Genomic DNA, 21284 nt, shown 5'->3' on the forward strand with positions numbered 1-21284 from the left:
GGTGTCCTATTTCCAGAGCATCCAGTGGCTTAAGAGCAGCATGGGAGACACATTCCCTCCTCTGAGGGCCAAACCTGCGGTCCTGGAGGCTGCTGGTTCTTAGGGGTCACTTTTCAGCAGGTCCAGATTCGATGTGTGGGGCAGAGAGAGTGGGTGCCCTGGACTCAGGGTGCAGAGATACACTCAGCCCTCTCTCCTGCATTGGGTGGAGGGTGCTGCCACCTCCTGCTGCAAGGGAATGGGAGGGGAGGGGCCCTGTGAGTCGCTCGGCACCTGACTCTGGTGGCAGAAGTAGAGTGGGAAGCTCCAGGTGTTTCTAGGATCTGCTCTTTTCACCTGCCTGTGAAGTCCAGCTTTCCCCAGCACATTCACTGCGGTGCAATTGGGTCACTGTTTCCATGGCTGAACAGCAAAGAATCACTCTCAGTTTCCCTTCTAGCTGCAGCAGGATAAGCCTGTGTCAGTGGTTAATGAGGTGGATCTAGTTGTTATTCATTCCCCACCTTGACAATTCACACAGTCCCTTTCCTACTCAAATTCCCAGCACCTCAGTGATCCTGGTAGCAGGGGTTGGGTCCTGAGATTTTTGGGGTCCTTTTTACCCTCCACCTGGAGTGAACTCAGCTTTTCCCCATCCCAGACAATCCATGAAATAACAACAGGGGCATAAAGAAAGAGGGGAGGGAACATCTCACGGCCAGGGCTGGATGTCCCCAGGGCCCCCTGCTTGTCCATTGTTTCCATGGAATTTGGCCCCCTGCTTTGCACAAGGGACAGAGAAAGATCTTGCTGTTCCTGTGTCTGTGCAAGGAAAATTGTGCTTCCCTAGGAAAGAGAGGCGGGAAATGGCCCCATGGTGGGACAATATCCTCAGGATTAAGACCTAAGGACTCAGGCTGAGAACTGATAGAACTGCACTCATCTGGGATTTAACAAATTGTCTTCCATGGAGCAGGGCCAGTTCCAGCATTTTTGCCACCCCAAGCGGGGAAAAAGAAAAAAAAAGCCACAATCAGCGGCAGCTCTACCTCTGCCACTTTTGGCAGAAAGTTCTTCCCTCCAAGAGGGACTGAGAGGGCCAAATTGCACTGAAGCCTCCTCTTTCCATTAGCCGCCCCAGGCACCTGCTTGCTGCTCTGGTGCCTGGAGACACTGGGACGATGGGAGAATCAGGAAAATAACATGGATTTCTTTACATTGCAAGTGAAGAATAACTAAAGGTTTTTTGGTTTAAAGTCACTTTTCCCTGACTAGGAATTGAACCCAGGCCTTGGCAGTGAAAGTGCCAAATCCTAACCCCTAGACCACCAGGGAAGGTGATGACACTGTTTTGCTTCTCTCTTATGCTACACTTTCTTAGGCTGCTTTCTATCCAATTTCTGAAGCTGCTCCATTGTCCATTCCCTGAGGGGTTAAGAGCAGAAAGTGCAGGAACCCCTGTACTCAGGGTCACAACCTCAGCCCAACCCAAGTCACTGAAACAAACTCAAATGATGCTTCTTCCAGCAGGATCACAGAGCCACACAAAAAACCCCATGAGGAACAATCCTCCTCTGCCTTCATTTACCCCATCGCAACCCTCTCAGCAGCCAACTCTTGCAGGAAGGACTGAGCTGATAAGAGCTCTGGCATAGAGACCAAGGGAGGGGTGTTGCTCGCCCTGGGTGTGAGCTGATCACATTCTGACTCTGTGTAATGGGGCTCTGAGCTTTGCCATCTTGTGAGTTCTGAGTGCTGAGCCCCCCGGACCCTTCTGCTGGAGCATGGGGATTGCACAACAGCTGCAAGCCCTTTTCCCGTCTCCTTGTCCTCCTCGGCTTCCCCAGACCTTCCCCACAAATGGTTCTATCAGGCGCTGGAGGGATCTACGGACCTGCAGGTTTCCCTCACCCACCTCTTAAGGCAAACAGTGATTCCCTTCTCTGACACTCCTGGACCTGGGCTTCTTTTGAGTTTTTCCTCAGGGGACCTGATTCCCTGTGAAAATGTGTGTGTGGCGTGTGGGGAACTGGCTTGTCTGCCCCCCTCTCTGGGATCTGAGAAGCTTTTTCAGACTCTCTCCCACTAGATGAGTCCAACAGCAGCTCCCCCTCGTAGGAGAATCCTAAATTTCACCCTCCCACCCTGGTTACTCTGACCAGCTGATGGTGGCTGCATGCTAAATCAACCCCAGCTCTCTGGGCTAGAAAGCAGCATCTAACCAGCCTTGTGACAGCTCCAGTTTGCTCGCTGGAGACATAACGAACCAGGAAAGAAGGCAAATATCAGGTACGTCTACACTATGGGATTATTCCGATTTTACATAAACCAGTTTAGTGCCACGTCTTTGGCAGCACTGAAGGACCCGCCACAGAAGTGCATCCGGGTGAGTAAAAATTAAAAAGGCGCCTCTAGCCAGGGAAAGGGATTCTCGGCCAGGGCTTGTGGGGCCCCTGTGGGGCCCGGGGCAAATAGCCACCCCAGGGTGGCCCTGCCTAAAAGTAGTGGCCACCAGAGCCCAAACAGTAGACCCACCCCTGCCACTCGAGGCCACGCCCCTGCCCAACCCCCTCTCCCCAAGGCCCCGCTCCTACACTGCCTCTTCCCCCAAGACCCCTCCTCCTGCTCACTGCTCTCCGTCCCCTCCCCCCCCTCGCCCTTACAGTCATTTCAAAGTAGCAAGGCAGAGCCCTCCCATTTTTAAAAGTCCTGGGGTGTTGTTCCCCCCTGTTCAGGCACCCCTGGGGCCCTGCACTTCACACAGCTCTCCTTGATTTCAGCTGTTAGTGAGGGAGCCTCACTGCTAGTGCAGACTGGGCAGTTTGTTGCATGAGAGACACTGTCCCAAAGCAGGACTAATGCTTAGAGCTGGTTATCAGTGATTTCAGATCTGTTGGTCTGCAGCAAGATTCTCCATTGAGTCTTAACCAGCTCTGTTATTACACAGGGAAGAACAAAAGGGTCAAATGGGGCCTGGGACCCTTAAGAAGAATCCACCCCACCGAGTACAACACTTGTCGCTACCTGCTCTCAACCCCACTGAGAATGTTTTGGGGTCAATTCTTGCCTTTGGGAGGAGGGATAGCTCAGTGGTTTGAGCATTGGCCTGCTAATCCCAGGATTGTGAGTTTAATCCTTGAAGAGGCCACACAGTGATCTGTGGCAAAAGATTGGTCCTGCTAGTGAAGGCAGGGGGCTGGACTCAATGACTTTTCAAGGTCCCTTCCAGCTCTAGTCAATTATTAAAAAAAAATTAACCTAGGGAACTGGGAGAAAACAATTAACAGGTGCTTCAGTGGCACAACTGGTTAGCACACAGTGCTGAGAGGAGCTATGCTGAGGTTGTGAGTTCAAACCTCACCTGGATCACTGGTTTTCATTAACCAAGTGGCATCACCCTCTCATTTGGCCCTGTGGGATGTAGAATTCCAGCCCTGGGACACTGAGGAGGAGAGGTGTTAAAAATGCCCCCTTCAATTATTACCTCGTCTCCAGAGCACAGGTCAGAATCTACAATCCTTTCTCCCTGACCAGCCCCTGTGCCAGGATCCCTCAAGCAGAGCCTGGAGTCCTGCCCCTGGCGTCTGTACTATTGACAAAGACTAAGTGACAGGGACAAAACACTCAAATCCCGCTTGCTGCGGGGAGCCAGGTTTGCTCTTCAAATTCTGTCGTTGGTACATTTCCAGGTCTGGGAATGTCCCACAACAGCATTGAATGGGAAGCTGCCTGCAGAACAGTGACACTGCACAGAGTTCCTGCGGAGAAGGGGTGGGAATTAGTAACATTTTGAGGATCGTTTGGGAAATGAGCCTTTGCTGACAAGGTTTGGCTCTGTTCATATTTCACCTTCAGGTGTTATGTTGAGGGATCTTTAGTATATTTTTGGGAGGTTAATAACTATCTCCTCAACTTTATTTACTCAACTTAAAAATTGGTGTCACTTGATCTTTGCATCTCCCTGTGACAATACAGCTGACACGTGCGGCTTTCTACAGGGGGGTCATGATGTTAAAGTTGAGGAATTCAGTCTCTGTACTTCTGGGGGGGGGTGTTGCTTTTTTACAGCTGCCTCACAGCCAGGCACACCGGGCTGTTAGCTGCACCCACGGTCCTTGCCAGGGGCCCCTGCTGAACCCTGGGCAGCTGCACTGCCGTGCTGGGGTGACTCTGCAGGTGGAGAAGCTGCTGTGGAGCAATGTAGAGCAGGTGCAGGAAGGAGACGGGGTCACTATTCACATTCTGAACTGCACAATTTTCCAAATTTTGGAAAAGATTCACAGACTTAAGGTCAGAAGGGACCATTATGATCATCTAGTCTCACCTCCTGCACAATGCAGGCCCCAGAATCTCACCCACCCACTCCTGTAACAAACCCCTAACCTATGTCTGAATTATTGAAGTCCTCAAATCGTGGCTAAAAGACCTCAAGGTGCAGGGAATCCACCAGCAAGTGACCTGAGCCCCACGCTGCAGAGGAAGGCAAATGTCCAAGAACAATTCTAAGGGGAAGGTGAGTGCAGCACAATGACACTGGAGATGCCCAGACTTCCAATGGGGGCGGCGTGGAAATTAATAATGGGAAGATCATTTGCAAAATTAGTCGTCACTGACAAGCTTTGTCTCTGTTCCTATTTCACGCTATGGTGTTAGTTAGAGGAATCAGTACAGATTTTTACTATATTAATTAAACACTTAATTTTATTTAACCAAGCCAAAAACTTAGTGTCACTTATTTTTTCTCTGTCCTAGCAAGAATGAATTGAATTTTGTGACTTTCTGGGAAGTGCAGCGAGATTAAATGTGGGGAATTCAGTCTCTGTGTTTGTGAGCTGATGTTTTCCTCTCACAGGTCAGTGCCTGCATTGAAATACCACGAGGGATCTAAGGGCTGGTGTACGCTGGGCACTTTCACTGGCAGAGCAACATCTCTCAGGGTGTGAAAAACCGACATCCCCAAGCCCATATAGTTAAGGTGACCTAAGCCCGGGTTAGATAGTGCTAAAGAAAAGGAAGATTTCTTCTATCCATGTAGCTATTACAGGGATGGGAAAACCCCTCTAGTCACTGTTTACTCCAAAGTGCTATAGCAGTGCCACAGCAGCGTTTTAAGTGTAGACAGAGTGAAAGTAGATCTGGCTCCAGTTCACACTGTGGATGCTCAGGCACTAAGACTATAATAGTAACAACAACAACAGCACTATGCGTTGCATAGTTGGCAGGATTTGAACCTGCGCAGGGAGACCCCAATGGATTTTGAGTCAATCGCCTTAACCACTTGGCCACAACTATTTGACACACATTTGTTGCCCTACATGATGATTCAGTTCTCACTGAATTGTCACTTCAAATTGTTTGTTCAGACCAGATTCCCCAGCACACTCATGGCTGCATTAGTGTAAGAGTGTCCTTGGCTGAACAGCAAGAATTCCTGCCTATTTCCCTTCCTGTTGGAGCATGATCAGAGTGAGTTTGTGTGAATGACATTGCTGTAGATTGTTGTTCATTCCCCACTCTGACAATTCAGACAGTCCCTTTCCTAGTCAAATCTCCAGCACATTGTTCCAATAGCAGGGGGCAGGATTTCTCTGGGGCACTGAGGGCTGGTGCGTGAACTCAGTCTTGCATTCCACCCTTGATGTTTCATGGACTAACAGCAGCAGCAGAAAGAAAGAGCCGAGCCAATATCTCCCTGGCAGGGATGCAGGTGCCACGTCCCCTCTGTCTGACCATCGCCATTGCAGGAGAGAAGAGGTCACTGGAATCGAATGCCCTGGCTCAGACCAGAGACACAGGAAGATTTTGCTGTTCATGGATCTGTGCAAAGGAAATTTTGTCTCTGTGTGAAACTGAGGTCGGAAATGAAATGTCCACATGGTGGCCCGATGCTCTAGGGAATGTGGGTGAAGGACTTGGGCTGAGAAATGATTTAACAGGGGTTTGTTTCAATGTATTGCCCTGATTAAAATCTATGGCTAAAAGGCAGCCACTGTTGTTAGTACTTGTACCTATGTAGGGACACCCCAGTGGGTGTCAAGTCCATTGTATTCACCAGGGGCAGTCGATTATTTTATCAAGGTACAAATTTCTTGGTCAAGGTCTAGACGCCAGAGAAAACAATGCACGGCTGATAAGAAGAAGTACATCAAAAGATTTTGCAGCCACCATGGGCATAACTATGATGTGTCGTGTTTCACTCTTTATACCTGGCGCCACCTCCTTTCCCTTTAGCCTTGTAGTTGACCAAGGGCAAAACTGAACATCTCCTCATATACCAGGGAGTGTTTATGTCCATTCCTGTGAGCTACACAGGGGTTTGATGTTGCTGCTTTCAGTCCTCTGGCTCTGGCGAGATAAGGCACAATTCAGGCTGTCCCTGAACTGAAGGAGGAAGATCAGTTTTTGACAGGGAGAGGGACGCCTCCTCTTAAAGGTGTTTGTCTGTCTGGCAGTCCTGGTCCCCAGGTCTCGCCCGTGGGGCTCCAGCAGTTTTGGGACCAGGTCACTCCCTTGGCCCCACCTGACGCTCCCAGGAGCCCCAGCAGTGCAGCGGAGCTGAGCAGCATCTGCCTGCTCGCTCCAGTGGCTGCCGGCCCCTCCCCATGGCAGGGCAGGGTGGGTCAGTGCCTCCATGCGCTGCCCCCGTCCCAACCCCCTGCAGCCAATGGGACACTGTGGGGGTGATGCCTGCGGGCAGCAGCACACGGAGGCCCCCCAGCCCGCCCCGCCTTGGAGCCCCAGGTAAGCACTGCACCCCTGACCCCCTCCCAGAGCCTGAACCCCCATCCCTCCCCCTCCCCCTTCCCAAACCCAAACTCCCTCCCCGAGCCAGCACCCCCCCACACACCGCTGCCCCCAACTCTCTCCCACAGCCTGCACTCTCTCCCTCCATACCCCCAGCCCCCAAACTCCCTCCCAGAGCCTGCACCCTCACCCCCTCCCCACATACCTCCTCCCACTCCCAAACTCCCTCCCAGAGCCTGCTCCCCCCTCCACACACCCCTGCCCCCAACTCTCTCCCAGAGCCTGCATCCCCTTCCCACACACCCCCTTCCACCTGCCCCCAATCTCCCGCCCAGAGCCTGCAACCCCACCGCTCCTCCTGTTCCCGCTACCCCCTGCCCCAGCCCAGGGCCTGCACCCTGCACCCAAACTCCCAGAACCTGCACCCCAGATCCCCTCCCCCACCCAAACTCCCTCCCAGAGCCTGCACCCCTCCTGCACCCCAATCCACAGCCCCAGCCCAGGACTTGCACCCTAGACCTCCTCCCCCACCCAAACTCCCTCCCAGAGCCTTAGGCAGGTTTCGGGCAGAGTTTTGGGGGGCGGGTTCTGGGCAGTATGAGTGACATTATTGGCCCACTGGGAGGACTGGAGAACTGGCACTGGCCCTAAGGTAAATTGTGGTTGAGACCCTGCTTTAAGGGATTGGAGCAATGCTGGAGAGACTGACGGGCAGGGAGCTGGGGAGCTGTGTGTGCCCCAAGGAGAGTTGTTGTTGTGCTCTGGTGACATGGAGCGGGGGTGGGGAGTTTGTAAGGTGTGGTGTTTGTACAGAGATAAAGTTTACTAACCCCCAGGTTAAAAACTGTTCCTGCTCTTGGCTATAAATGATACTTTTTGTTGCAAGTATATGTCAGTGGGTGAATGTTTCTCTGCAGGGTAATGGGTTCCTAGTTCCAATCCAAGTGATTCCCTTTAAAAACTTTTTGAATGAAAATCGATTTCCAGACCCATCTCCAGTATGTTCAGGAGTTCGCTGAAGGGCGAGGGGGGGGGGCTTGAAATGAATTTAAACACTCAGCATTTTCCTGTGCAAATGAATAAAGACCTAGCAGAGCTGTCCAGCAGCTGAAATCAGTTCCAGTCCTCCGCGTCTCTAAGAGGGACACTCGGTAGCTGAGGCAGGTGGGACACCTCTGTGGTGATGACAGGTGAAAAAATGCTGGATTCAATGAAAGCTGAGCCCATAGGAGGGGAAGGTGAACGGCAGCACCACACAGGGTCATAACACTCAGACACGGGGCTTCGCTGTCACTGCCCCTGTGTTTTCCATTATTTATATCCTAAGGAACACACCCTCCCCCTCCCCCCACACTGTCACACACAACCTTCTCCCCTTGAGCCCCATCCCACCCCTACCCCCCTACCCCACACACGCCATGGGACACAGCCTCTCGGTGACTCACCCAGATGGGGGCTTGTCTCTGCATCTCCCCAACAGGGGAGCAGAGAGCCGAAAGGGCCACAGGAGACCAATGGAGCTAGGCAGGGATAGAAAAGACTTCCCCTCCCTTCCCAAGAGTCCTGTTAATCTCACCCATGGGATGTTCCAGCACCGGGTGGGATCAAAGCACCAACCTTCCCCTCAGCAACGGAAGGGGGAACCAGCTCTATCACATGGAAGGAGGCTCCCCACCTCTGCTGCTGCCATCCTGCAGCCTTTAATATGGATTTGTTTTAGCTAATGCAACCCCCCCACTCCACTAATCCATCCATGAAACATGGAGACAAGCTCCTGAAAGCAGGGTCCAGTGGTGCAATGGGTTAGTGCCCGGTACTTACAGAGCAGTGCTGTGTGGAGTCATGCTGAGCTTGTGAGTTTAAACCTCACCTATAGCACCAGTTTTCTTTAAGCAAATGGCTTCTGCCAATCATTTTGCCCTGCAGAAAATACAGTCGCAGCTCAGAAGACACAGAGGTCCCCTTGCTTTACAGAGAGCAGGGCAGATTCCACAGATCTACCAGGCTCTGCTCTCCACCAGCCGCCTGTGTCAGGAGGGGTCAGGCAGAGCCCAGAGCACTGCCCCCGACTCCCCCTCAGTCTTTGCTCCCCAAATCACCTGTGTGCTCACCCTCTTCGCTGTGAGACTCAAACCCTGCCTGGCTTTCTGTATGTTGGGGTTTTTTTGTCTGTCGTGTTGATGTGCATGTGGGTCCTGTGTGATTTTTGTGGATGCCTTGCATAGTTTTGTGTGTGTGTGTGTGTGTATGACTTTTGCATGCAGATTGTTTTTTGCTAAGTATTCTTTTGGTATGTGGTTTTTGTGCTTTCCTGTTGTGGGCTTTTGCTGTACCTTTTGGTGTGGATTTGTTCTATGTTTTGTGTGGCTTTCCCTTATGTGTCTATGGCTCTGTGTGCTGTGCGGGTTTGGTTTTTGTTTATGTCTGTGTGGGCCTGTGCAGTCTGTGATGTTCTCTTTCTCTCTGTTTGTATCTTCATGTGTAAATTCACTGGAACTTTTCAAACTCTCCACAGCTTTGCCAATTTTCACCAGGAATTTTACTCATTAACAAATTCTCACTTGTTCCCTACCAGTTGGTGACCATTGCCCCAGGGTCCTGTCAGTCTCAGGGTCCTGATTTCCCATTGACCCTTCCCACTTCTATTGGGACTGGGAACTAGCCAACCTAAAAAACCCCACTCAGTTTTAGTAAAGGGCCAACAGTCCCCTTACACAAGCTGGCCCTGTGAGGGAGGGAGAGCTCAGTGGTTTGCGTATTGGCCTGCTAAACCCAGGTTTGTAAGCTCAGTCCTTGAGAGGGCCATGTAGGGATCTGGGATAAAAAACTGTCTGGGGATTGGACCTGCTTTGAGCAGGGGGTTGGACTAGGTGACCTCCTGAGGTCCCTTCTAACCTTGGTATTCTATGACAGGGTCACCAATGTTCAGAGACACTAGCACAAGCTGGTCCCATGGTGTAATGGTTGGCATGCTGAAATCTGAGTTCAAATCTCAGTGGGACCTTGTGGTAAATCCCTGGAGATCCAAGTGCTTTCCTATCTCCAGCTGTCTAAGAATGAGTTGTTTACCTTGTGCTGAGTGACTCATACCCACTGGAGCCAGGTCTTTGGTTGGAATGGGGTCTAGAAGTGGCTATGGTTTGACTGGGTGTTTGGGATTTCTGATGCCCACAAGTTTGGCCCTTGTGCTTTCTACCACACTTTTCCTCTTGCCCACATAGCGCTTGAAGAAAGGAGTGTCAGGGCCAGGTTTCATAGTCAGGGAAAGGCAGGAGGGAGGAAGAGTCCCAGGCTGGAGCCCAGCACACCTCTCCTCCTCTGGGCACCTAGGACAGAGGCGGCTGGTGCTGACAGCTCCAAGGGAAGGCTTAAAAGCCACAGAACAACAAAGGGTAGGGAAAGAGGAGGGGAGAACCATGCCTATGCGTGGCCAGCAGACAGCCACAGAGACGCACAGACAGGCTGCTCCCTGCTCCCTGGCATGCCGAACCCACACTGAAAACCACCCACAGACCAGCATGCAGGGCGGCTGCTGATGCTTTTTGGCCAACATCAGAAGATGGTAGGAAAGCAGGGCCAGCCCCCCTGGTGGGGCCTCTTACCATTCCCACTCAAGGTGCTCACTTTGGCAGTGGGGCAGAAGATTTTACCCCAAGAGGCTTTTCCCCAGCTGGCGAGAAGCAGAGAAACACCCAGGCTCCAAAGGTGCCATGTAGCAACCCCCTCCAGCACAGGGACAGGCGCACACTTGGAAGAGGGAAACTGCTCCACACGCTAGCCCGGGAGCCCACCCATTTTCTTTGGCAAGTCAGGAATGGCAAAGGTGAGACTGGAAGCACCTGGGGCTCATGCCCCAGCCTTTGTGACACCCAACCCCCAACTCCTTCCCGGGGCTCTAGCTGAAGCCAGAGCATTGGCCTGAGCGGCCAAGAAGAGGTTCCAGCTCTGAAGGGAGCAGGACTTACAGCACAAAGGTAAAATTGTACAAGCACAACCACAAAGGGACTCGAACCCGCAATCTCCTGATCCGAAGTCAGACGCCTTATCCATTAGGCCACGTGGTCACAGGAACAAAACCTTTCCAAGCACTTCTTTGGAAAAGGCAGACACTGTGTTTCTCAGGTCCTCTACTGAGTGGGGCCGAGACTCTCTGGACACAAGAAGTCGAGTTCCCAGCGAGATGTGAGACAATTCTCTGGAGCCAGGTACAGGACTTTGGCAGGGAGGCTCTGGCATGAGGGATTGGGGTGCAGCGGACAGACCGGCTGTCTAGGTGCTTAGATTTGGTCTCACTGAGGAGGAGAAGGAGGAATCCTGCTGACAGGCAGTGGCTGTGGAGAAAAAGTGGGATGTCCAGGCTGCTCAGGTCTCCTTCTTCCAGCTCCTCATCTGGCTGAGCTGCTCCACCGGCCTGGACAAGTCCTCTGCATGCACAGCAAATAGCCCAAGAGCCATTTCTGCCCAAACCTGTGCTGGGGGGTGAGCTTCTGTCTTCCCTGTCCCATGTGCCCTAGAGCAGACCACTAGATTGAGAGAGACAGTCAACAACTATTAAGGCTAAGATTATATAAAGGGGGGTCACAGAATCTGTGACTTTCAGAGATCTCAGTGACATTTTCCACCTCAGCCCTGGGGCAGCAAGACTGGAGCTGTCGGCCGGTGGGGGCCTCACAGCTATCAGCCACCAGTGTTGGAAGGGGCTCTCACAGGCCCATGCCACCACGGATGGACCCCACAGCTCCCAGCTGCTGTGAGTGGATCCCAGAGCTCCCAGCCACCACATGGGACAGGGGGACCCTGGAGCTCCCAGTGGGGTGACTGGGTTATAAAGTCCAGTCAGTGGTGCTGCAGGGCTCAGGCAGGCTGGTTCCTACGTGTCCTAGGGCACCGCGCTGCACCCTGGAAGTGGCCAGTAGGTCCCCCCTGCTGCGCCGCTGACCAGGAGCCGCCCAAGGTAAGTCTGCACCCCAACCCCCTGCCCCAGCCCTGAAGCCCCCCAAACCCAGAGCCCCCTCTTGCACCCCAGAGCCCTCACCCCCCTGCACTTCAACCTCCTGCCCCAGCCCAGAGCTTCCTCCCACACCTGGAACCCATCATCCCTGCCCCCACCCCAGAGCCATCACCCCGTCCTGGACCCTGACCCCCTGCCTCAACCCACAGCCCCCTCCTGCACTCTGAATCCCTCGGCCCCACCCTGCAGCCTGGAGCCCCCTCCTCCACCCCAAACCCCTCATCTCCCCACAGCTCCCACAGGCAGACCCTGGAGCTCCCAGCAGCCATGGGTGGCCGGGGAGCCCCCACAGCCCCACCCCACTGCGTATGGACCCTGCAGCTCCTGCGAGTGGACCCCAGAGCTCCCAGCTGCTGCGGATGGACCCAGGGTTTCCCAACAGGCCTTGATGGCGGGAGGACCCTGCAGCCCCACGTCATTGCTAACAGACCCTGCAGCGCCGAAGCCCCTGGAGCTCCCGGCCGCCCCAGGCAGGAGAGGAGCCCCCAGCGCTCAGACACCGCAGGCAGAGCCCGGAGCTCCCAGTCACCGGGGGGGGTGAGGAGAAGCCGCAGCCCCCGGCCATTGCAGGTGGCCCCGCAGCTCCCAGCCGCCGCGGGCGGGCTGACGCCAGAGCCCCCCGCTGCCATCGGGACCCCCCGGCCGCCCCGGGCAGGAACTGTCACCCCGCGACCGGCAGGAAACAGCCGCGCGCGGAAGCGCCTCGCGCCCTGTGACCCCCCCCCCGGTGCTGCGGCTTCTCGCGAGGCGGGAAGCGGCGCCGCTGCTGCGGTCTCGGTTCCTCCGCCCGGCAGCGGGACCCGGCCCCGCGCGCTGCTTCTCGTGGGCGGCGCTGAGCGCACAAGTCCCTGGCAGCTCCTCCCCGCATCGCTATCAGACAACGTCACCAATGGGAGATGAGCCTGTCAGAAACATCAGTTGGGGAGGGCCCAATGGGAGACCAGCTTTCAGAGACCCGCCCCACGCCAGGGCCAATGGGAGATCAGCTGTCAGAAAATGCTAGGCAGGCCAAGGCACCAGCCAACCAGGAACGCCCCCGATCTCAAGCACCCAGACAGCCCCCGCCCCCCACCTGTCCTATGCCCCACTGCAACAGCCACCATCAAGGACGCGTGTGTCACTCCCCCAAACAGCCCCCAAAGCAGAAGTCCCTTTCCCACCCCTAGACAGACTCTCAATTTACACAAGAAAAACTCCACCAAAAACAAGAAAACCAACCTACCTTCTCCCACCCCCAGCCCCTTCCCCATGTCTGGCGACACGCTCCCAGCTCAGGGTGACATCACACTCCCCGTCGGGGCAGGCTCTGCTCAGCCCGGCTCCCCACAGCCTGCACTAAACATGTGGGGCCCAACCCCAAAACTTACTCATATTTTACCCCAATGGTCTCAAACTGCCGCTTTTAATATGCAAATAAGGTGCTGCCACACTCAGGCCACTCCCCAGCTCTCCAGTGGAGCCACCCGGCAGAGAACCAGGTTATATTTAAATTAGCCAGGACGTAGCTCAGTCATTGCCCTCTGCTCCCAGCAGGTGGCGCCGGAGAGCTCCGAGCTCGCTCACTTCCCTTTCACGCGTCGGCTTCAGCCCCTGGGTTACAAACGCACCAACCGGGGAGCAGGAGGGCAGGGCTGCTCCAGGGTGACCAGATGTCCCATGTTTAAAGGGACAGGCCGGTCCGGGAGGACTTTTTCTTATATAGGAGCCTATTACCCCCCCACCCCCGTCCCGTTTTCCACAGTTTCTTCAATGTCACCCTATGGGGCAGCTCTGCGGGGACGGACTTGCACACTTGGGAGCCATCAGCCGGATCTGCATGCCTGGGAAGCTGCGTCCCTCCAGAGGCGCTTGGGAAGCCAAAGGGGCCGTGGGTGAGTTTGTGATGAGGTGAGTGTGAAGTGTGGAAGGGGGAGGGTGTCAAGAGGAGGTTTTGAGAGGAAAAAAGGTGCTGCTGAGCTGGTAGGGGAGGGCAAGGTCCCAGGCGGGTGTTGTGTGAGGAGCTGTGTAGGCCCGGAAAGGCGTCCTGCTGGGCAAGGGCAGGTGAGGAGGGCCAGGGCTTTTCCCAGGGCTGTTGCTGCGGCCAAAGCCTTTGGGAAGCAGAAGAGGGCAAGGGGTGTTGTTGCCTGCTGGGGCCCATGCGACGGTGTAGGTGTACGCTGACCAAGGCTGGTCTGTGGGAGCTGGGGCCACTCACCGTGCCCCTTTCCTCGTTAGTATAGTGGTGAGTATCCCCGCCTGTCACGTGGGAGACCGGGGTTCGATTCCCTGATGTGGAGGCTGACCCCTTTTGAAGGGGGGACAAAGAAATCCCTGGCCTGCCCACCACATGCCTTGCATTCTCCTTCAACGGCCACTTCTCTTCGCACCCCGCACTGATGACTTTCACCTCCAGAGAGACAATGACCTCGCAAGGACACGCTCGCCCTAGCCAAAGCCTCCCCCGGGGCCTGCATGTGGGGACACGTTTCAGAGCGGCAAAGGGAAATAGGCTGGCCAGGGGCATGAGGACAATGGCCCAGACAAACGGGGAGGGACTTGGTCCAGGGGTGGAGGAAGACAGAAAAAGGGACAGGCATGGGATTGGCTTCCTGTCTTTTTTCCTTTGCTCAGCATTTGACCTGTGACTGTAATGGGGAGACTTGAGAAAGACCTGTGGCCGCCGGCGAGGTAGGAGGCCGCCCCCGAGAGCGCAGAGCTGAGCATTTTGCGCTAGGCTGCTGCCTGCGCCCCCAGCATCTGGCCGTGATCGTACAGTGGTTAGTACTCTGCCCCGTGGCCGCAGCAACCTCGGTTCGAATCCAGGTCACGGCATTGCTTTTTGGTGGGGAGGGGCTATCCTGCAGCACGCCTCGTGGCTCAGTCTGATGGCGTCCGTTTGCAAAGAGAGCCATCGGCCGGTCCACTCAGCACTGCTATTATAAGTCCTGTGCACTAACCCATTGCACCTCTGGTGCCCACCTGAGGGTCTTGTCTCCTTGATTCATGGATGGATTAGGGGTTGAGGGGGTTGCATTAGCTAAAACAAATCCATACTAATGGCTGCAGGATGGCAGCAGCAGAGGTGGGGAGTCTCCTTCCATGTGATAGAGCTGGTTCCCCCTTCCGTTGCTGAGGGGAAGGTTGGTGCTTTGAGCCCACACGGTGCTGGAACATCCCATGGGTGAGATTAACGGGACTCTTGGGAAGGGAAGGGAAGAGAAGGGAGGGGAAGTCTTTTCTATCCCTGCCTAGCTCCGTTGGTCTCCTGTGGCCCTTTCGGCTCTCTGCTCCCCTGTTGAGGCTGTGTCCCATGGCGTGTGTGGGGGGGAGGGGGAGGGTTGGATGGGGCTCAAGGGGAGAAGGTTGTGTGTGACAGTGTGGGGGGGGGGAGGGTGTGTTCCTTAGGATAGAAATGATGGAAAACACAGGGGCAGTGACAGTGAAGCCCCGTGTCTGAGTGTTATGACCCTGTGTGGTGCTGCCGTTCACCTTCCCCTCCTATGGTCTCAGCTTTCATTGAATCCAGCATTTTTTCACCTGTCCTCACCACAGAGGTGTCCCACATGCCTCAGCTACCGAGTGTCCCTCTTAGAGACGCCGAGGACTGGAACTGATTTCAGCTGCTGGACAGCTCTGCTAGGTCTTTATTCATTTGCACAGGAAAATGCTGAGTGTTTAAATTCATTTCAAACCCCTGTCCCCATTCAGCGAACTCCTGAACATACTGGAGATGGGTCTGGAAATCCATTTTCATTCGAAAAGTTTTTAAAGGGAATCACTTGGATTGGAACTAGGAACCCATTATCCTGCAAGGAAACAGTCACCCACTGAGCTATACTTGCAACAAAGAGTGTCATGCATAGCCCAGAGCAGGAACAGCTTTGAACCTGGAAGTGAGTAAACTTTCTCTCTATACAAACACCACAGCTTACAAACTCCCCACCCCGACTCTGTGTCACCAGAGCACAACAACAACTCTCCTTGGGGCACACACGGCTCCCCAGCTCCCTGCCCGTCAGTCTCTCCAGCGTTGCTCCAATCCCTTAAAGCAGGGTCTCAACCTCAATTTACCTTAGGGCCGGTGCCAGTCCTCCAGTCCTCCCAGTGGGCCAATAATGTCACTCATACCGCCCAGACCCTGCCCCCCAAAACTCCACCCTCCACTTGCCTACGGCTCTGGTAGGGAGTTTGGGTGTGGGGAGGTCTAGGGTGCAGGCCCTGGGCTGGGGATTGGGGTGCAGGCTCTGGGAGGGAGTTTGGGTGCAGAAGGGGTGAGAGGCTGGTCTCTGGGAGGGAGTTTGGGTGGGGGAGGGGTTCTGGGGTGCAGGCTCTGGGATGGAGTTTGGGTGCTGGGTTCAGGCTCTGGGCTGGTGCAGGGGGTTGTGGGAACAGGAGGAGGCATGGGGTTGCAGGCTCTGGATGGGAGATTGGGGGCAGGCAGGAGGGGTGTGTGGGAAGCAGGGCCGGCCTTAAGCCGATTTGCCCGATTCCCCTGAACTGGGCCCCGCCCCTGACAGGGCCCCGCGCAGCGTCTCTCCCGGAAGCAAAGCTCTGCGTCTCCTGGAAGCAGCAGCTGTTGCTAGGCAACTAGAGACGCTGGCCGGCTGAGGCAGAGGGGGCCCCTGGCTGTACTTGCAGGTCAGGAGGGGGGAGGGGGGAGAAGGCACATGTGCATTGCAGCCTTCCTTCCCCTCCCCCTCCCCCACCCCCAGCACTCACCTGGAGGAGACGCCGAGGGGGCTTCTGGTCTGTGGGAGACAGGAATCTCTGCAGTGCACCTCACTCACCTGAGCAGCTGCTGGGGTTTCCAGCGGTGAGTGTCTGACCCTGCGATTCCCCGTAGGGTTGTAATATTGGGTTGGTTTTGTGGTTTACGTGGTGTTGCTGTTTGAGGGTGAGTTGGTGCCTGCCTGTGTCTGTTTCAAAACTAAAGTTGGGATCATGTAACCCAGGAAAAAAGCCCCAAGCCGGTACTTAGTGCTGTGAACTCCAGGTGAGAGAGAGAGGGAGGTTTGGAGGAGGAAACCAAATACATCAAGAGGGGAGAATGCGAAAGGTCTGCAACAGGGCAGGCTGAGACTTTTATCTCCCTTCCCCCCCCTCCCCACAGGAGGGGAAACTGAGGCACTGAGTGATCAGATTCCCCTCTCCAAATTATTTGCAAAGGAGGAGGACGGGGGCTCCTGTCCAAACCAGTTCCCTTCCCATCAACTCTGCTTTCCCTGCTGCAAGACCGCTGTAGGGGCTGAATATTTCCATTAAACTATGGCTCCTTCGTTTGCCCTGCAACAATGAAATAGACCGGCTTGGTGGGGGGGAATAGCCCCCCCCTAAAGCTTTGTGGATATTAAGGTTTTTTTTGGGGGGTGGGGGCATGATAATATTCTAAATCAATCAAATGCCCAGCTCAGCTTTCTAGCCATCCAGCAGCTTTAGGGCAGGGAAGGTAGGTGCTCTTGGTGCAGAGTGGTCGCAAAACAGGGGTGAATTTAGCGGGGGTTTGTGGGGTCTGCTTGAAATCTCACCCGATGCAGCCACACAGAATCATTGGCAGCGCTGGGAGAGGCCAGGAGTGGAAGCAGGTGCCCTGGGGGTGGGGGGACATTTGCCCTCAGTCCTGGGCTCTGGGATGGACTAGGCTGGGTGGTGGGTTCAGTCTAGTCTTCCAGCCTGTTGCTCTCATTGGGGTTTGTGGTTTTCATCTGGCTCCACCAAAAAGATCAAACAAGCCCAGTAGAAAAGGGGAGTGAGAGAGGCGGGAAGGAGTTTGTAAGGGGTTTAGGTGACCCATCAGCGAAAGAGTAAAACCAGAGTTTGACTGGGTTTCCCCCCAGCCACCACTCCTGCAAACACTGGGCAAGGGGCAGCTCCATCCCCCACTGAGGCTATGGTGAGGGACAACAGGGGAGGAAGGAAGCCACATGGCAGTCCCTTCCCCCCAGCACCTCCCTCCAGCCCCCAAACTCTGTCCCAAAGCCTGCACCCACCCCTCCGCACTCCCTCCCAGAACCTGCACCCCTCCACCCTTCCTGCATACCACCCCGTGCCCCAGCCCAGAGCCTGCACCCAGCACCCAAACTCCGTCCCACTCAGCCCTGGGCAAAGCTCCTTGGTCTGGATCCCAGCCCCTCTCCAAGGGTTGCAGCTGTCTGGAGGTGCTGCCTTCCACACCTTCCTCATTCACACCTCATTCATTCAATAGGGCAATTGATTACAAAGTGGAGAGAAGATCTTATTCTACTACCTTAGGGGCCTGCTATAACATATTACTAAGGTTCAATACAAAGTCATGTAAAAGTTATACAAAAATGCATAATGCAGAGATTTATCTACAACTCCATTGATTGACTGCTGTGTGCAGTAATATAGTGACCCCTGGGTCTTTGAATAAGGCTATATACTGCGGGGGGGGGGGGGAGTGCAGCAGCGAGTCGGGGGCGAGCGGGTGGGCAAGTGGCAGGTGGGCACAGAGGTGAGCAGTGAGCCAGCAGGGGGTTTAGGGGTGGGCATGGGGGTTTCTGGCAGGGGAGGGAGAAAGTGAAAGGAGGCGAGTGGTGGGTGGGGGACTGACTAGGAGGGACGCAGCAAGTCAGTGGGGGACTAGGGGGTGAAGAGGAGTGTGATGGTGGGGCCGAGCGGGGAGGGGGTGGGTCCTATTTTACTGCTGTGATCTGGTCACCCTATGTGTGCCAGGTTTCAGAGTAGCAGCTGTGTTAGTCTGTATCTACAAAAAGAACAGGAGTAATTGTGGCACCTTAGAGACTAACAAATTTATTTCAGCATGAGCTTTCATGGGCTACAGCCCACTTCTTCGGATGCATAGAATGGAATACTTCTTTTTGCCTATGGGTGCCGTTTCTCCCCCCTCCCCCTCAAACCTTCCTCTTTGGCCCACAGCTGTTTTGATGGGGTGGCGCTGAGGAAGGAGGGTTTGTTTCTGCGAGGCGAGCAGCGCTGGTGGGGGCAGTGTTTCCATGGGGCTGGGCAGTGCTGGGGGGAAGGAGGGGGCATAAAATAAACATTATTGAAGAAAATCAGTTGTACAACTATCAAAACAAATTATTTTCCTAATATGAAAGTGAAAATCTATAATTAATATTCTTTTAGAATGTGGTGACTTCTATCAATATGGGCAAGAGATCAAGAGATATTGGTAGAAAGTACCCAAGTGGGAGTAAGAAAAGAGCCATATACAATATTATGTAGTAATATATAATTTTGTTATTATGTATCTAGTCATGGAAAGTAAATAATACATGTAAGAAATGAAAGGTGGTTTTTTTTAAGTGTTTTTTTTTTAAGTCATCCCTGCAAGGGCCCCGTCAAAACTGTTCGAATTGGGCCCCGCACTTCCTAAAGCCGGCCCTGTGGGCAGGGATGGTGCCTGTAGCCTCTGTTTGCCAGAAGCTGGGAATGGGTGGCAGGGGATGGATCACTGGCTGATTACCTGCTCTGTGCATTCCCTCTGGGGCCCCTGGCACTGGCCGCTGTCAGAAGACAGGAGGATACTGGGCTAGATGGACTTTGTGTCTGACCCAGTCTGGCCGTTCTTATGTCTCCCTTGGCGCAGCAGTGACACCCAGTGGCCAGTCAGAGTAATGCACAGAAAGTGTTTCCCTTGGTGCAGCAGTGACACCCAGTGGCCAATCAGGGTAACACACAGAGCATGTTTCCCTTGGAGCAGCAGTGACACCTCGTGGTCATTCAGGGTAATGCACAGAAGGAGTTTCCCTTGATACAGCAGTGACACCCAGTGGCCAGGTGGCGTAATGCACAGCGTGTGTCTGCCTTCTAGGAGCAGTGACCCCCACGGACCAGTCACCGTAATGCACGGAGTGTGTTTCTCACCAATCTGGGTAATGCACAGAGCATGTTTCCCATGGAGCAGCAGTGACACCCAGTGACCAGCAGGTGGCATCAGACTCTTCTCGTTTGGTGGGGGACTGAGGTGGGCTAGACAAAAAAAATTGGGGGGCTGTGTCCCCCATCACCTGGCCCCACACTTCACGGGGGCCATGCCTCCCATGCTTCTGCTCCTTCCCAGTTAAAGGCCAGGCTCATCTCCTCTCCCCCCGGCCAGGGGTTAGAGCAATACAACCTTTATTAAAATAAAATAGTAAACGTGGTTTACTTTAAATAATCTAAATCTGTCTAGGGTCCACACACGTAGCAGAGGATGGTTTTGATCCATTGATCTCTAGGTTATAGGTCCAGCACGCTTCTGCTGCACCACTCTGCTGGCTTTTCATTTCTTTGTCACCCAGCTGCCACTATCAGGATTCTAACATATGAGCTCACACGCTGGCAGGCAGCTGCGCAGGCTGCTAGGCAGCTGCCCTGGTCACAGGATTTTACAGCTTATAGAGGGTAAAAGGGATCTATTTGGGGTTTGGACCCCATTGGGAGCTGGGCAACCGTTTTAAGATCAGGTGGCGTAAGGAATGCATAATCTGCAATAGCCCCGATTGGGGGTAAAGGTCTTCAGTGTGTGGAAGGGTGCAGGGTTAAATTCAGTTTAACACTGCTAAATTTGGTATAAATGTGTAGTGTAGAGCAGGCCTAACAGGGATCTCTGGGGAACAGACGTCATTGCTTTAAGAGCGGATTGCTTACTGCGTACATCTCTTCTGAAGCAGGTCAGCACCTTCAGCTCTTGCAATGCCTCCTGCTTGTGTGTAACTGTTCCGATGCATCATTCCTACGTAGCCAGTTCCCGTTTGTTAGTCCCACCTCTATGAGTACGAGCTATGGAAGAAATATCTGATTGGCTGAAGGGGTGTTCCTCTGTTAGTTAGAAGAAGTGATTGGTGAAATTCGGGAAGACGTTTATTTGTAACAGAAGCTAAAGAGGGCATTTTAAAAAGTTTCTTCATATGTTAGGTGCCACAATGAGACATGCATACAGTGTGCTGTTTGTCAGTCTCGCTGTCTCTCTGATCATAGGGAAATTTGATGTATTAAATTACACATTGTAACCACTAAATATGGGCGCTTTAGACGTTAGACTATAGCCTTGGGAGGTTGTTTTAACACAAAGTGATTGGTCTCCCTAAGTAGGAGGATGAGTTAAAGTGCTCTTTCCTGAGTGTAAAGCGAGTAAGCAGTATTGCTTTGATGCAGTTGTTGTCTGTTATTGATGATTTTTCTTTCTTCCCTCTGGGGGTTGTAGAAGGGAAAGAACACAGACTGAGTGGTTAGTTTGTATAAACTACATTAAAAACATTTTTTTGAAATTGGTGTTTAAATTTTGTTTCTGATGTGTATATATAGAGAAGGGATGTAGTGATTGTAACTAATATTATTGCTTCTGTATTGTGGGAGGATGTGGGTGTTTTTCAGCAAGTTTTCCAATAGCATGAAGAAGAAAATGCAGTGTAAAATACAACAGTTTTTATTTAAACAGTTGCTTAATTGAACTTCTAATTGCTTGAACTTCTAAGTCCACTTTTTTTATGCAGTGTCCCTCTCTTTTGTCCGCCCTCGTTCTAGTTTAAAGTTATAGGCTCAGGGATATTAATTCTGCAAGTTCTCTCCACTTTCCACATTTTCTTCTTTTCTCCACCCTCTCCCC

The 21284-nt window shown here is 53.6% G+C and overlaps 2 non-coding genes and 1 pseudogene across 2 annotated transcripts; 1 reads left to right on the forward strand and 2 right to left on the reverse strand.

Annotated features, from left to right (window-relative positions):
• Window positions 1–1242: 1242 nt before the first annotated feature.
• TRNAE-UUC lies at window positions 1243–1314 on the reverse strand. The gene has a single exon. It is a non-coding gene; the product is annotated as a tRNA-Glu (tRNA).
• Window positions 1315–5189: 3875 nt separating this feature from the next.
• On the reverse strand, window positions 5190–5271 carry TRNAL-CAA. Its single transcript has one exon. It is a non-coding gene; the product is annotated as a tRNA-Leu (tRNA).
• A 15450-nt stretch (window positions 5272–20721) lies between these two features.
• Window positions 20722–20908, forward strand: LOC123359310 (annotated as a pseudogene).
• The last annotated feature ends 376 nt before the right edge of the window (window positions 20909–21284 follow it).

This window comes from Mauremys mutica, unplaced genomic scaffold, assembly GCF_020497125.1.
Source record: "Mauremys mutica isolate MM-2020 ecotype Southern unplaced genomic scaffold, ASM2049712v1 Super-Scaffold_100104, whole genome shotgun sequence".
Taxonomy (NCBI): domain Eukaryota; kingdom Metazoa; phylum Chordata; order Testudines; family Geoemydidae; genus Mauremys; species Mauremys mutica.